This window comes from Paramisgurnus dabryanus, chromosome 12, assembly GCF_030506205.2.
Source record: "Paramisgurnus dabryanus chromosome 12, PD_genome_1.1, whole genome shotgun sequence".
NCBI lineage: Eukaryota > Metazoa > Chordata > Actinopteri > Cypriniformes > Cobitidae > Paramisgurnus > Paramisgurnus dabryanus.
The window spans coordinates 24,084,580-24,101,240 of record NC_133348.1 but is presented as its reverse complement, the minus strand read 5'-3'; positions in this window follow the sequence as shown (position 1 = coordinate 24,101,240).

The window sequence follows — 16,661 nt, the reverse complement described above, 5'->3', positions numbered from 1 at the left end:
TCTTGCTAAAAACGCAGCAGTTAAATTGAGGAATCAAATTGGAAATGGGTCCTTCGTTATTCCTTTGGTAATACAAACTTTCTGTGGGATTTAATTAATTTGAGAATGTGATTATTTTGCGCCTACGTGCCCCAAATAATGTGTTGCATCTAAATGCATATTACATTTTTTTGCCATTAAAGAATTCAATTTTACTCCCCACTTCACCCAAGCAGGCAGCAGGCCCAAAGCCCTAAACAAACACAACATGTGCATTTAAGCGGCTGTGTTTGACAGATGTCCCTCCAATGGTGAAAGATTCAACTGATTAAGTAGATTTGTTTTAACCAACGCGTAAATAAATCTGTTTTATGCTTCTGTGCGATACCACACAACCACGTCTCCAGTCAGCGTGCTGTGTGTGGCTGCATAATATTGGTTTGAAAAAAGCTTTATAGTTTTTAAGAACAAACCGCTCACTTGAAGCGACTGCATTTCATTAGCAAACTGGTGTGCTGTAGATAAGCTGACATCTCATTTTATATTTAGGACTTCAAAATGCTTGAGAAAGCTAGTGTTACTTATATAAATATAATATATAGATAATCCATATTATGCATATAGGCCTATATATTGTTTTATAAATATTTTATCATTTATATTTCCTCCATTTATAAAAACTGAATAAAGTATAACCCTAATTTCACTTTGGCAAAAAGGCACCTTGGCATTTTTTAGAACCAGCTTCTTGGGGTGTCACCTGCATGTTTTTTGTTTCTGTCTCTTCTGTCCTCTTGTCAACACATTACATGTTTTTTCCCTATACTAACACACCCTCTGTGTTATTATTCATTGTGCCGCCCACCACAGTCCTGCGATGTTAGATCAGAAATGTTTTGTCTGCAAGTGTTCATTTATCACAAAATAGAGTAACGCGAGTAACAAACTCATTTAAATTTTAGTAATTGTAACTGTGTTACTTGATTTAAAAAAAAATACTTTGTTACATGTTCATTACCGCTAAAAGTAGTGGAATTACAGTAACAGAATTACTCCCTTTAATTTATTTTAACATGAAATAACACGTTAAATGGCATGACACACACAATGTGTAAAAAATTAACACATATTTTTTTACAGTGTAGATTCATAATATAAATGCATATTTATGTCAGAAAATAAAGTTGTTAGTATAAATTATGATGTTTGCAGTTAGCAAATGAATGTGTATACGTAGCAACAAGTGATAATAAAGGGTAGGCTATATATGTAACATTTAACAGTTTTCTGTGATGACCCAGAGTTGATGTCATTTGACATCCTCGAAGGGTAGGGAATGGTGCCTTCTCTTCATATGTTGGGTCATGTATAATCATAAAAGGGTTGGATCTTACTGGAGCATTGTGTAGACTACACTGTTAACGATTTCCCTGTATTTTTACAGTACGGTACTGGCAGCACGGTTGCCAGTAAGTTACTGTATTTTGGGTTTACAGTACTGTACTGTAATACCATTTTACAGTACACAAACTAGTACTGTATAGTTACAAAGCAGTACTGTACTGTAGTTTTACAATATTTTATTACAGTAGTCTATTTTTACAGTAATTTACTGTAATGTCTATATTGACCCATAAATACTATTTATTACTTATTACAGTTAATACAATAATATTATATAAAATAGATAGAGATTTAGGTTTAAATCTATAGTTATTAATATGGTAAAAATGCTATCCTTGACATGACATAATGAATTAAAAGGCAATCCAAGCAATGTTTGTATCAAAATTTTATTTAAAAAAACATTTAATTGAAACAAAACATTTAAAACAAGATTTTAAACAATAATAAACATATAATCAAGTAACATAAAATAAAATCAACAAGTATAAACAAGTTTGGAGACCCCTGCTGTAACATATTTAACTCTGGCAAATAGAACACTGTTCCATAGTTTGAAGTTTTCAGTTTAAAGTCCATCATCGACTAAAAGGTAACATTTCACTGTGGTAAAAAGAACACTGGCCCATAGTTTTAAATATTCTACTTGAATTTCATTTAACACTAAAAATAAATGCATTAAACTGTGGCAGACAGACCACAGTGGCCTTTACTTTGAAGTCGTCCATTCGAACTCAATCAGGGACTGCATGAAGCTGTTCACATGGGGGTTAATGGCCACAGCTTTTCTCTGCACCAAGTTCCTTGTCTTTTTACTTGCTCCTTGTCTGGATGTGCACTTTTTCCCATCTTTGGAATTAATTCTATCCAGAAACCTGTTAGAAATATCATAAACATTAAGTCAACAAATATAAGATAGAAAAAGATTCTTAAAAAATTTAACTCAGCCTTGAATTTACCCCTATTCTGAAACCTTTTGCTCTTATTCTACTGTTCCACACCTAATTACATTAAAATACAGAAGATTCACTTACCGCTGAACAAACTCTTTCCTCAATGGACAGCATCCACATGGATCATGTCATGATTGAATGTCCTGAACAGAAAGTACAATTGTTACTGATTTGGACACAACTTTTTATTCTGAAAACAAAATCTTTTGTCAATAAAGTCCAGGGACACCTCTGCTAAATAAATACAATTATTAAATTAAATTTCTTATAACCAAAGTCTGAATATTTCTGTTTGTATATTTCTACATGGCAAACTAAGACAATTGTGTACATGTTGTGTATGGTCGTGTTACAGTGTTGTGTGTGGGAATTGTGAATGAGTGTATACATGGGTATTTAAAGAAACTGTAGTGGTAAAGTGCAAACTTACCGAACAATGTGCTTGGTGTGTGTCTGGTGTCACCCATTGTGCCTCCACATCTGCCTTAACTCCTGAAAAGTGCAATGACACTCATGTAAACTACAAATAAAAAGTGATCAGCACATTCCTGTGTACTTTTACATGTGACGTGAAAGCATTTAATATTGCAGTCGAAAAAATACATGACTTGTAACTGTACATCATGTACTTGCCTGGTGCCTTTAAAGATGATCCATCTTACCCAATCCAGCTTACAAGCAATGGTAAGACTGTAAAAAAGACAAATGTTACAAAATCTGTTAGCCATAGAAATAAGTAGACATTGTGAAGGAAATGGTAAAAGAAAATTTAGTAACACTTAACTATAAGAGTTTATTCCTTAACATTTGGTAATGCCTTAGCTAATATGAACTAACAATGAACAATATATTTTACAACATTAATAAGTAAGGGATAATGTAGAGGCAGCCGGTAGTTATTGGGAAATAAGCCCCGACAGTGTGATCAGGACCCGACGCGCTTATTACATGGCTACTTGCCACATAAGAAAAAAAACTGGACATGAATATGAATTTGAAACATTTTATTGGCATAATTTTATTGGCAAATTGTTTTAAATTAACATTTTTATCCTTCCGCGAAACTTTGCACAGATGCATAAAATGATCGTAATACCTTATTAAGATCCTCTGCTTCATACTTGTCTCCATTTTTTCTCTTTTAGCCAGTCTTTGAGAAGTTTTAATGGCCATTCTGTGTGTGTGTTGGCTTCGTAGCTGTCATGCTCTATTTTGTCAAGTTCAGTCTCAGTAAGCTCTCTGTGTCTTGTCGTGGTTGTCGAGTGTTTGTCACAAGATGGCGCCAAACAGACAGTAATCTTTATTGATCTTTATTGGCGCGGAGCGATTTTACTCGTGAAAGTAGTCCGGCTATGCGTTATTATTTTGGAGCGGTTATTATTTGAAAAGAACGAACCTGCAAATGTCTCAACTGACCAATCAGAATCAAGCATGCCAGAGAGCCGTGTAATAATATTTGATAATGTTCATTGTGCAGAGACAAAGTGATTGATTTAAAAATGTATTAAGTGTTTAAATCTAATATCATGCTATGCTAACAAATAAAACATTACTGTAAGTGTTAAGTCAGTTGTAAAACAAATATATATATATATATATATATATATATATATATATATATATATATATATTAGTTGTTATATTATATATTATATATAAATATCTAAATAAGTCTTTTTTAAATTATTATTCTATAACATCTTGTCTACAGAAAATCTCTGAAAATGTCTCGTTTAGTGCAGAAAATAGCGATTTATAGTGACAAGGTAAAAAGACTGTCCCTTTAATGTTTTACCCGGACGGCTGCGGTGTAACACTATTTCACGCAAAGTTTTTTAACAAGTTAGTAGCTAGCTGCTCACTTTAAAGATAAACATGATCGCCTAAATCTGAGCAATCCTGGTGATGCCAGTTTTCTACACGATGTTATAATGGACTATTTTACATCAAGAGATGAAGGATCAGATGACAGAGACGAGAAGACAAAGGTACGTAAATGCGGAGCCCATTCTCTTTTCGTGCATTGATTTGATGTGTTTTGGAAACTTATATGTACAGCGTGTAATGCATCTGAAGTGGTGGAAACAATATGCCATAAAAATGTATTGGACAACTTACTGGGCGTGTAAAACGCTTAAGAGAAGATATTCTCTGCTTTTGCTGATATAACGTAATATAATAACAACAACAATAAGCGCGGCAATCCCTTTCGTTCATCTGATATTAAGATGAGCCCAGGTCTGAATTATATTTGGTCGAAGTTAAAGCTGCGATGAGTTCGATGCATGTATCCAGTTAAATATGAGGTTTCTTGTTTTCACTTCTGTGGAGGAGTTCGGTACTACAGTATGCTGTGTACGGCGTGTCAAGTCCTATCTGTTTACAACCACGAGTCAGCCTTACCAAACAGTCGAACTTCATACTTTTCTCTGACGCTAACTGAACGGATGAAACGCCGTCAACGACCGTTATGCTGGGACCGCAAGACCGCGCTGGGTTGTCTTTGTCCATTTCGTTAAAAATAGTTTCATTGTCACCACACTTTCAACACAATATAAACTCACCAAACCGTCATAATTTAGTTAAAACAACCCTATATTCATTTAAAAAGGTGTAAAGCGAGTTAAAGCAGCGGTAGACATCTGTGTTTAACGTTTACGTTAGCTTACTTTCTGAGGGAGATTGAAACTTTGTTGGCGACCGTTTTTCTCTCTCATTGCACGTTTAAAACAATATTGTGACAAACTATTGACAACATTCTTAAACTAAAAATTAAGTTTTCATGAAACAGAAATATTTCAAACTTACCGAACTGCCAGAAATCAATCGTCCTCCTTCAGTTGCAGCCAAGAGTTGTGCTCTCCCTCTGTCTGTGTGATTTGACGTTGGCGCACTTTCACTGATTATTGCAAGTACACCTGGCACATTACAGCAATGGCTACAGCAAGGTTACATCAAGACCAAAATATACTGTAAAATTTTCCCGCTCAAACAAATTTACCCAGAATGCATTATGAACTGCAGTACTGTACTGTAATGTACACATACAGTATAGTACTGTGGATTTTTACAGTACAGTGCTGCTAAATCTACAGCGACATCTAACAGTGTACTTACTGTCTCTGTAAGGACAGAAAACAATTACAAAAATTCTGACAAATTGAAATGTATGTCAGCCGTAAGCTAAATAAATAAGCTTTCCATTTATGCATGGTTTGAAAATCTGAGGGTTAAAAAAATATTGAGAATATCGCATTTAAAGTTCAAAGCCCAAATGAACTCTTTTGCAATGCGTATTACTAATGAGAAGTTTGTTTTAATACTCCCTACCGGCTTACCACTGTAATGACCTTGATGACTGAATGGGAATACATAAAAAACAAACTTAAATGGGAAATTGATTAATTTGACTAGGGGTACAACTGATCACAAAACTCACGGTTCGGATCACATTACGGTTTTTGAGGCACAGATCGGATAATTTTTCAGATCAGCAAAAAAAAAAAAAGGATGGGAAAAATCTAATAACAAACCAAGAAATTACAAACATTTCTAAAAAAGAACAAAGTTGTACGTACGGTCTAAAATCATTAAGTACAGAAATCAAATGAATAATAACACTGCATTTATTGTATTTATTAAATGTAATTATTATTTTTTAAAGCTTCAGAAGTGATTTTCTCTTTGTCTTGGGTTGTTTGATTAACATTAATGACACAGACTTAAGTAGGTCAATCGAGCTTACTGTCTCTTTAAGACCAACGTTACGTTGTTTTTCATTGCTCTATTAGCCAAATGTATTTTACATACACTACAGTATGAGAGAGAGTAGCGCAACTCTCTGAAGTTTACACATCAAGAGTTCTGATGTTTGAAGGATGATTACTTCAGACTCGAGCTGGACCGGACACATTCAAACGCACGTGCATTTGTGCGTAAAGTAAACCGCTCAATCCACGAATCACATGCGAGCCGAACCGTGGGTCGTGATCCATATACGGATCAACTGCGATCCGTTGCAGCCCTAAATTTGACCCATGCAATGTATTTTTAGCTTTTCTACAAACATACCCATGCAACTGGTTTTGTGGTCCAGGGTTGCATCCTTAATATAATGAAAAACATGGTAACACTTTATTTTACAATGGTTTTGTTACACATCTTACATGAGAATATGATAGTAATAATCCTTAATGTACTCACCCTCAAGCAATCCGAGATACACGTCTATCATCTTTCAGATGATCACATTTGGAGTTATTTTTGTAAATGTCCTTGCTTGTCCAAGCTCATAATGGAAGAAAACAGGGATCAGGGAACAACTTTTGACTTTGAAGCCTAAAAAAGTGCATTTATCCAATGTATCCATTGTATTAAGCTTGCCTTTCACTGCGCTAAAACTCTTGAGTGAATCCAAGATAGCGCAAAAAGCTAGTTATTACAGTTGTGCTCATCCAAACATGCTCTTCTGAAATATGATGGGCATATGCATTACAGATTGCTTGAGTAAATCATGGGTAATTTTGATATTTGGCTGGAGAATCCCTTTAAGCCTTTTATTATATTGTAACATGGACACCTTAAAATGAAGTGTAACCAAAAAAACATTGTTGTCAAGTGTACTGTACCTAAACTTTTGATAATATTAGTGTAAGTAATTGTATGTGTAATGTATATAACCATTATATATCTTGACCCTTTATATGTATCTGGTCCATTTTCAGAACAAACTTAAAATGTGTAATAATACAACACAAGCAATCCGTCCATGGGGTCCAGTAACATGAGAAAAGCAACAATACAAAGTTCCAGAGGTACTCGAGCAGTGCCAACTTAGTACAAAGTTCAGAGAGACACTTTGACAAAACAGAAATGTGTGTTTTTGATGATTTGGTTTCAGCAACATTATCCTTATTTTAGTCATAATATACAACCATTATTTTTACAACGTGCATTTTATGTGGACTCCAGGAAGACCATTAGGTTTTAGGTGGTATCTCGAAAAATAAACGTCAGATATAAAAGCGTTGTTGTGACTTTTACAGAAAAAATGAGGCTTTCTTCTCCTTGGATTTCTTTTATTGTATATTTGGAAGTGACAAAGCATATACATGTTTGTTTATAGTGCTGATATTATATGAAAATGTAGCAATGTATAGTGTGTATCATGTTTGTGTTTATGGATAGTATATTTATGTTTCTTGAGCTGAAAAATTTGAGTATGTTGATCTTCCGATGTCTGTTATTATAGATTCTCAATGATGTACGATACAAACAAGACCTGAAGATTACAGCTTGCCTCTATTCAATAACAATTCCTAATATTTATCTCAGCCCTGTCTTTGTTGTCCACAGTGTTTTCAAGCGTATTTTCTTTTCTTAATTCAGAAGAATCATTGTTACGGCTGTACGGATTTACGATGTTGGACACCTTTAGTTTTATAACAGCTGTTTGCACCTCCATGTTTGATTGATTGTGTCTCTTTGATGGCTCACACCCACTGCATGAATATTTTGCACACCCGCCGTTCCCCATTTGCATCTGGAGTCGTCGTGTAATTACACGTCACATGTTAGTCACATGCTAATTACTATATATCCGGTCATTATGCCATTACCGTTAGAGAGTTAAGTGTAATTTCAGGTCGCTCTCAGAATCAGATCTACACCGAAGCCGATGTAACCACGGAAACGAGAACTGAGGTGGTGATTGGCTCATTTTAGATAATTACTTGAGCTCTAGTCATTGGCTGCTCGCTCGAAACAGCCCGATGCGAAGGCAATCGTGCCTGACTTTGCACGCATGGGTACAAATTTAATTTAGCCAGATATAGTACAAATGGCAAGATGGGTCTCTAATGTTCTCCACTTGACTGAATGAGTGATTGATATGGTTGCATGAACAGAGGAGGAGCCCTAGAGCTGAGACTCATCCTATTACTGCACATTGGCCCAGCGAGCGATGTTACTGTTCCACTATTGCAGTTAAACAGTTATCACATGACGGTCATAAAAGTTATGAGGCCGTGAAGCATATGAGATCAATGGAGCGGAGACTGGCGAGCCAGAGAGAACAATTGATTAAATGACCACGTAGCTCGGAAGACTGCGGATCATTGTGGAGTTCAGCATACAAAGTCCTTCTCTGTTTCACAATGTTTGTCATCTGTTTGTTTGAGAAGAACAGACTTGTTTTGTTTATTAGCACATAGCACTACTGTGTTTTCAGCATTGGCTCAGAATCTACAGGGAGAGAGAGCAAGATAGAGAGAGAGAGAGAGAGAGAGAGAGAGAGAGAGAGAGAGAGAGAGAGAGAGAGAGAGAGGAGGGGTGCAGCTGTTTCTTGGTCGTCTGCTTTAACCACAATATGTAGAAATTTTGAGAACATTTCATTCCCAAATTGAATTTGCCCTGACTTCACAATGTCCATGGGTAATACACAACCTAAGTGTTTGTTATGTGAATGGATTTTTGTGTACGTTTGTACATAGATGCCATTGGATGAGACAACTGTAAACACACACACACACAATAACTTTTGGTGCACATACAGTATGCAGTGGTGATCAAGCATTTATATTCTCTCCACTTTGCAAAACCTGGAAAATCATGAGAATTTTTGTAAAAGAAGAGGGAAAAGGTTTGTTTTTAATTTAGTCCTGCCCTGAACAAGTTATTTCACATGAAAAGTCTGTGACACAGAATAAAAAAAGAATCTATAAAAAGTAACCCAGTTTAAAGGTTTACATACACTTGATACTGTATGTTACCTGGACTACAAATGACTACAAACACAAAGTTTTTATGTTTTGTGATTAATGTGTAAGGTTTCTTGTGTGTCCTGAGCATTAAACTATTCACTGCTGAGAATAATCTTTCAGGTCCTGAAGAATCTTTAAATTTTAGCATCTTTTGCATATTTATACAAACATTATTCAAAATATCTTCTTTTGTGTTAGGCTTGTTGCAATAGTCGGTATAACTGGTGACACTGGGGTTTCAGCCTCTCATCAGTTAGATCACTTGCCAACCGTGTCACCGTCTTCCACCGTCATTTAGATTTTTCTTGTAATTAAATAATTTAGTTTCGTTAAAGAGAGAAAATACTAACAACTGAATGTGTGAATTCAACGGAGCTGAACTTGCGTCACGTCGCAGAGCAGCAGGTGTCAGATTTCATTTATTACTTATTACACGGCCGTCCAATCACAGTTGAGGGGGGGGCGGGAGCGGGACAAGTATCACAACAACCAACCAGCTCACAGCTCAAGTATCACAGCTAAAAAGCACTCTCGGCTGAAAAAACAGCTGGCAATCGGTGTCCTGCAGGCGTCTTCAGCAGCATTTAAAGTTTTGGTGTGCACAACCCCTTAAACATTTTCAGACCCTCTGCACTCAGCTCTGAGCGCAGAAAAAAACACAGAGCGACAGCTTTCAGCGGCGAAAACAAAAAAAACGCTAGTTGCTGTCTTTTTGGAAAAATGCCGCACTTTCATTGGAAACGAATGAAAACATACGCCGGCCGGAGGCCTTAAGGCTTTGGTGGGCACGCCCCCTAAAACAGTGTTAAAACAACATTCATCTTGTGTTGTCCTTTCTATTTATTTAAACACAAAATCAACACAAAATGACACATAAGGTGTTAAATTGACACATACACTGTAAAAAAAATGCTGCATTTTTTCAAATCAACATATATTTTTGTGTTACTTTAACTTAAAAAAAAATAATAATAAGTTCAACAATTTCAAATTGAATTCATAAGTTATGTTAATTTTTTAAACCATAACCAAAAATAGTAGGTTTAATTGACTTGCAAACCATGTCATCTTAACATCTTAACCATATTCTGCACTTTTTTACAGTGTATGTGTTAAATAGCATAACACAAAAAAAATGTGTAAAAAATTATGAACACATCCTTTCTTAAGAGTGTACTTGTTCTTCAGAAGCTATAAAAATAGCATGTTTCCCAGAAGACAAAATAATAGTAAACACCAGTTTTTTTTTCAGAGGTTTAAACCCACCTGATATTTAATGAATCATGTTGACTTCCTGAGCAACACTAAATGTTTGTACCTATTTTAGTAGTTGTATGAGTCTCTTGATTGTCCTCAATGTGAAAATATGAATGTCAACATCATATAGTTATTGCTGGACAGGGCTCAAATATGCAGAAGATGCTAAAAAATTATTCGGCAGGATCTGGAGGATTTTTCTGAGGATCAGTGAACAGTTTAATGGCTTATGACAAACAAGAAATGTTTAAACATTTATCAGAAAACATAAAAACAGTTTTTACAGTATTAATTATCAGCTGTATCTAAACTTTTAAACTGGGTTATTATTCTGTATTGTGAACTTTCTGTAAACATTTCTCATGGAAAATAACTTGTTTAACTTTTAAAAACAAACCATACATTTCAAAATTCCTCTTCTTTTTCAAGAAGATACTTTAAGGTGCATGTAAACATTTGATCACCACTAGACCATTTCAAAAGATGTAAACAACATTGGTCCAAAAGCACTTCCTGTTTCAGTTTTTTAACACTAGATAAATGTTGGGATAAAATACAAACCACAGAACATATGGAACTGAATCAAAAAGTAAAAAAATAATCTTAAAGATAATGATATATGTGAAATAAAAAAAACAGTCACAAACTGAAACAGGAAGTGTTTCTGGACCAGTGTTGTTTACATCTTTTGAAATGGTCTGTATGCACGATCTCTATGAGCATTAATCGATAGACTGTATAACCTTATGTAAAGTTTAATATCTCCATGAACAAATCGGTGCATGATTTAACATACAACTGTTGGTTTGTTTACCAAGGCCTATCATTATTTATGTGGTTATTATTTATGGTTTAATCCTTTGTGTTTTTGCAGATGTTTTGTATCAACAATTTTGAATGCCAATAAGGAACAGGAAGAGAGAAAGCGAGAGAGCGAAAGAGAGATAGAGAGAGAACACGGTGGTGAAATGTAGTAATGTAGTAATAAACTTTAGGCTGATTTGTTTTTGCTTTAAAAAGAAGTCGAAGCTCATTCTCTGGACATTAAAAAGCAGAGACTAAAAGTCAAAACAGACAAGCAGAAGAACAGCCCACATTAAAAGAAAAAAGGGGCCTGTAGTGTTTAGAGATGAGAGCAAGCTCATCTTTCCTTTCTTTTATCCCAGCCAAAGATTTGTCTTTTTTTAAATTCTTCTCATTTTCCCTCAAGGGGATCTCGCTTTTTCTTTTTCTCTCTCCCCAACTCCCACCCTCTCTGTCTGGCTCTGTATCCCTCTAGCTGTTGTGCATTTGTGTGTATGTCTACCTAAACCTTAAACATGTGTTCCCTCACCCCACACCCATGTACAGGGATATGGCACAAATCCAGGACTGACAAAACAAGCAGGACAGTCTCTTGTAAAAGTTTTGGGATGAACCATGAGAATTTGTTACATCTGCTTTCGCTCTGACAGCCCACTCAATGCCATGTCACCGTCATCATGACTTTGGCAGTGGATTATGAGTGTCTGGTGATTTAACATACAACTCTCTGTAAAGTCCTTGTTAGACAAAACAAAATGGCTGACTCATTCTTCTCCATATGGAAACACTTTCGGACAGCACGCTGTGCCCTCGAATACTTACAAGACGTTTTTAGTTTTAATAAAGAAAAACCCCATAGCTAAAGCCGAATGATTATAGCACGCTGCTTTCTTGGGCCTGGGGTAACTGTAGCTGAGGAAGTCTGGAGAGAGTTTTAAGAGCAGGCTTTAGGAAATGGTTTTCTCCGAGAGCTCTTAGCAACGGAGCCTCAGCAAATTTGATTATGAGTGGTGAGGGTGTGAATGTGACACAACTGCATGTATCTGAGTGATTACATTTAATCTCTCTCTCTCTCTCTCTCTCGCTCATTCGCTCGCTCTCTCCTAGTCCCTCGCTCGCTCTCTCTGTCTGTCTGTGAAATGTATTTGAAAGCATTTACACTAATGGGGCTGACTTTTGCAAGTCAACAGGGATGAATAAAATGAAAACTTATTACATCAGAAAGGTACACATATTGGTTTGTGGGACAGAGCACAACCAAAAATTGGACTGTGAGAGAAGTGGCTCAGGGAGCTTAATAAAACATCGTATTTATAAACTACCAGTAAACAGGGGGTGTTTTAGGTAATCCTGTATGTCCTTAGACGACAGATATTATGCTGGACTGAAAAATGTATGATGTGGCGTTAAAGCGATAGTTCCCCCACAAAGAAAAGTCTGTCAGCATTTGCTTACCAAACCTATATGACTTACATTTACATCTACATTTAGCAGACACTTTTATTCAAAGCGACTTACAAAAGCAAGGATGAAGGTGAGTGAACAGGAGTGTTTACAATTTATTGTAATAGTCAACTAGATATTAAACATCAGTAACTTATCAATTACATCCAGGGGCGTCAGTTTGTGTTGAAAAGTGGTGGGGACAAAAGATCAGATGAAAAAACATTACAGCAGGACGGGAAAAAATATTGAATAACGGCGCATCAAAAATGGGCATAGTGTAGGCCGGTCAACAACACAAAAATACTCAGCAAAAGACCCTCAAATATGTCGACTGCACATGTAACAGTCCCTGCAACACCAGCTCAACCGAACAGTGCCAAAGCACCATACTGTAGATAACAGTAGATTGTAGATAACAGTAGTACTGTAGATAAGTCAATGATTACAATGAAATTCATTACATATGTAAAATAAAACACACTATAAGCACACAACGCAACATATGTGACCCTGGACCACAAAACCAGTCGTACACTGCAAAAAATTATTTTTAAGAAAAAATGTTCTTAGTATTTTTATCTTGTTTTCAGTAAAAATATCTAAAAACTCTTAAATTAAGAAAATAAGTCTAGTTTTTAGACCAAAAATACCAAATGTCAGTGATTTTGTGCATAAAACAAGCAAAAAAATCTGCCAATGGGGTAAGCAAAAAATCTTGAATTTTTTTTTCTTAAACACTACATTCAAGAAAAATTCAAGAAAAAATTGCTTACCCCATTGGCAATTTTTTTTGCTTGTTTTATGCACAAAATCACTTACATTTGATATTTTTGGTCTAAAAACTAGATTTTTGCTCATCAAGAAAAAGCATATTAATTTAAGAATTTTTAGATATTTTTACTGAAAACAAGACAAAAATACTACGAATCTTTTTCTTGAAAATTTGACTTTTTTATATTTTTTTTGTCTTGTTTTCAGTAGAAATATCTAAAAATTCTTAAATCAAGATGTATTTTCCTGATGAGCAAAATTATGTTAGAAAATAAGTCTAGTTTTTAGACAAAACTATACAGTTTAAGTGATTTTGTGCTTAAAACAAGCGAAAATATCTGCCAATGGGGTAGAAAATTTTGCTTAAATTAAGTGTTTAAGAAAAAATAAATCTTATTTTTATATTTTTTTTCTCACCCCATTGACAGATATTTTTGCTTGTTTTAATCACAAAAATTCACTTAAATTGTATATTTTTTGTCTAAAAACTAGACTTATTTTCTCAGGTCATTTTGCTCATCAAGACAAAGCATCTTCATTTAAGAATTTTTAGATATTTCTACTGAAAACAAGAAAAAAAAAACTAAGTAAGAAAGTCATTTTTGCAGTGTAAGTGGCACAGGTATTGTTTGATTTTTCAGAACATTTTAACCAAATGCTTTCAAAAAGTGGTGGGGACAAAATAGGCCATTTCAAAAAGTGGTGGGGACATGTCCCCAGCGTCCCCAGTGTAAATGACACCTATGATTACATCTCAACAACATGTTAACTAGTCTCAGCATTAGACGTCAAGTTATACCCACAGACCTGAAAGTCTAATGCATACTCCTTATGAAAATTAACCATGGTTTTATTGTGGTAAAAGTATAGAAACCATGTTTTTTTTGGTGTATTAATTGCTATCAACCAAAACCATGGTTTTACTACACTAACTATAGTTTAACTATGGATTTTGAAAACGCTTAGGTTACTCACGTAACCCCGGTTCCCTGAAATAACAGGAACGAAGCATTGCGTCAGTTAGCTGACGCTATGGGGGAAACTCCTGTTTACTCCGTGACTGAAGCCTATTGGTTAACGTCTGTACAAAGTACAGACCAATGACGTTTGAACCCGCGCGCGGGAGGAACGCGTCCCTATATAAGCGCGGTTCAATCGTCAGGAGCTCATTATTATTCGACTGAAGCGCGCAGCCGAATAACACTCGCTGCGTAGACGTTTGTAGCACGGCAAGAGACGCAATGCTTCGTTCCCGTTATTTCAGGGAACCGGGGTTACGTGAGTAACCTAAGCGTTCCCTTTCAATACGGTTCACTTCGCATTGCGTCAGTTAGCTGACGCTATGGGGGAACGTAATCCCATCACGCCGTGCATACACAACGTACTGAAGTGCCTTACCGGAGAGACACTGCGTGTGGCCCTATACCCGGCATATTCACAGCTTTTAAAAGCAAATGTGTAAGCACCATATAAATTGTTGACGCGCACACGGTGGGGTTTTAAGCGCACCGGGGGCACATAACAGCACAAGACGGCTAGGTACGCGCCGCGGCTGTGCGAGATAAGTAAATTCAGAGTCACGTTGGTGAGCTCGCTGAGCGCACCGTGGTGTACACATAAAACGCATGAGCGTGCATGATTGAGCCGAGAGAACCTGCGCTCGTAGGGCAGGGACGTCTAAGCTGTACAATCTGACAACGTAGACGGCGAAGACCAGCCGGCCGCGTAGCAGATATTAAATATAGATATAGATACCCCTGTAGACCAAGTTCATTAAGAAGCCAAACTCGCACAGAGTGGGCTCTATATAGGACATAGCTCATAGAGGGGCGTGAGCCAGTGCGATGGTTTCAACGATCCATCTAAATAACCACTGTTAGCAACAGACATACGTAGTGAGTGATCTGCGAAGCTCACGAACGGCCGATCTGACTATAATATGCGGCAGAACGGTTCGTAGCGTGGGATTATACAGATACCACAATAGTGTGAACCCAGGTGCACCCTCGAGCGCATCGGGATGCATATAGGTAGTATTATAGTGCACAGATCGGTGAGCTTTCCAAGCGCGCCGTAAATGTGTATTGACTATAAATTGCACGGGCACAGGTGAACACTTGAATACATCGTGAATGCATATAGATGAATCAGAGTGTTATAATGCACAGGCCGGCAAGATTCTCGAGCGCGCCGTCATGTGTTCTGATAATAAATTGTGCGCACACGGGTGAACTCTTCAGTGCACCGTGAATGCGTATAGATAAATCAGTGCACACAACGCGCCGTGAATGTGTACAGATATGATTGATGAACGTAACGGTGGGCACCCAACGCACCGTGAACGTACACAGATGAACAACAATGTATGTGTCACAAAGCATAACACAGCTGTGTATACAGGTGAGCTTTCCCAAGCGCATCTTATTGTATACCAAAATGTTATAGCGTGTACATGTGAGCTTCTCTAAGCGCACGGTGGACGCATATAATTAAAAACCATATCGTGCATACAGGTGAGCTAATGGGCGCACCTTTTAATGCAACAAACCTCAGTAGTGCGCGAAGCAGGGATGTCGAAGCTGTAAACTGACAACGTGGACGGCGGGGACCAGCCGGCCGTGTCACAATTGTCAAATGAGAAACCTCTAAGACCATGCCCATGCTCTAAGATAAGTGAGCATAATTATCACGGGAGGTGATAACGTCAACGATCCATAAATAGCCTGTATTGACAGGTGCTCTAGTGAGTGATCTGTGACGCAGATAAACAGCGTATGTGTCATACAGGACCTTGGACAGTTCCAGAGCGCTGTGCCTCGGGCACCGTCCGTATCTGAGAAATGACAGGCTTATGAATAAAGTGAATGGCCAGCCGTAAAAGCATGGTTCGCTGTTACCGCCGCCGTCCGCATCTGAGAGATGACAGGCTTGTGAATTAAATGAATGGTCGGTCGTAAAAGCGTGGTTCGCTGTTATCACGGCCACATAGATATAGGTAGGGGAGAGAGCCGCCGTGCCTCTGTAGTGAGGAGAAAAGTGTTCCACCGGCGATTCGCGGGGGGTTTTGACTTTCAAATGTCACTAGACAGAATGGATCAGACTTTGCATAAGGACGCCTCGTGAAAGGGGTCCTAGCAGCTTGTGTCAATGTGTCATAAGGCACGTAATGTAGGTCGTGTCCCACGGATGCCATCTCCGCACGCCCATCGTAATGGGTTAATATTGGTAGTTTAAGCATGAGATGCGTATCACTCTGATTGAACATAGCTTATAAAGCGATGCAATG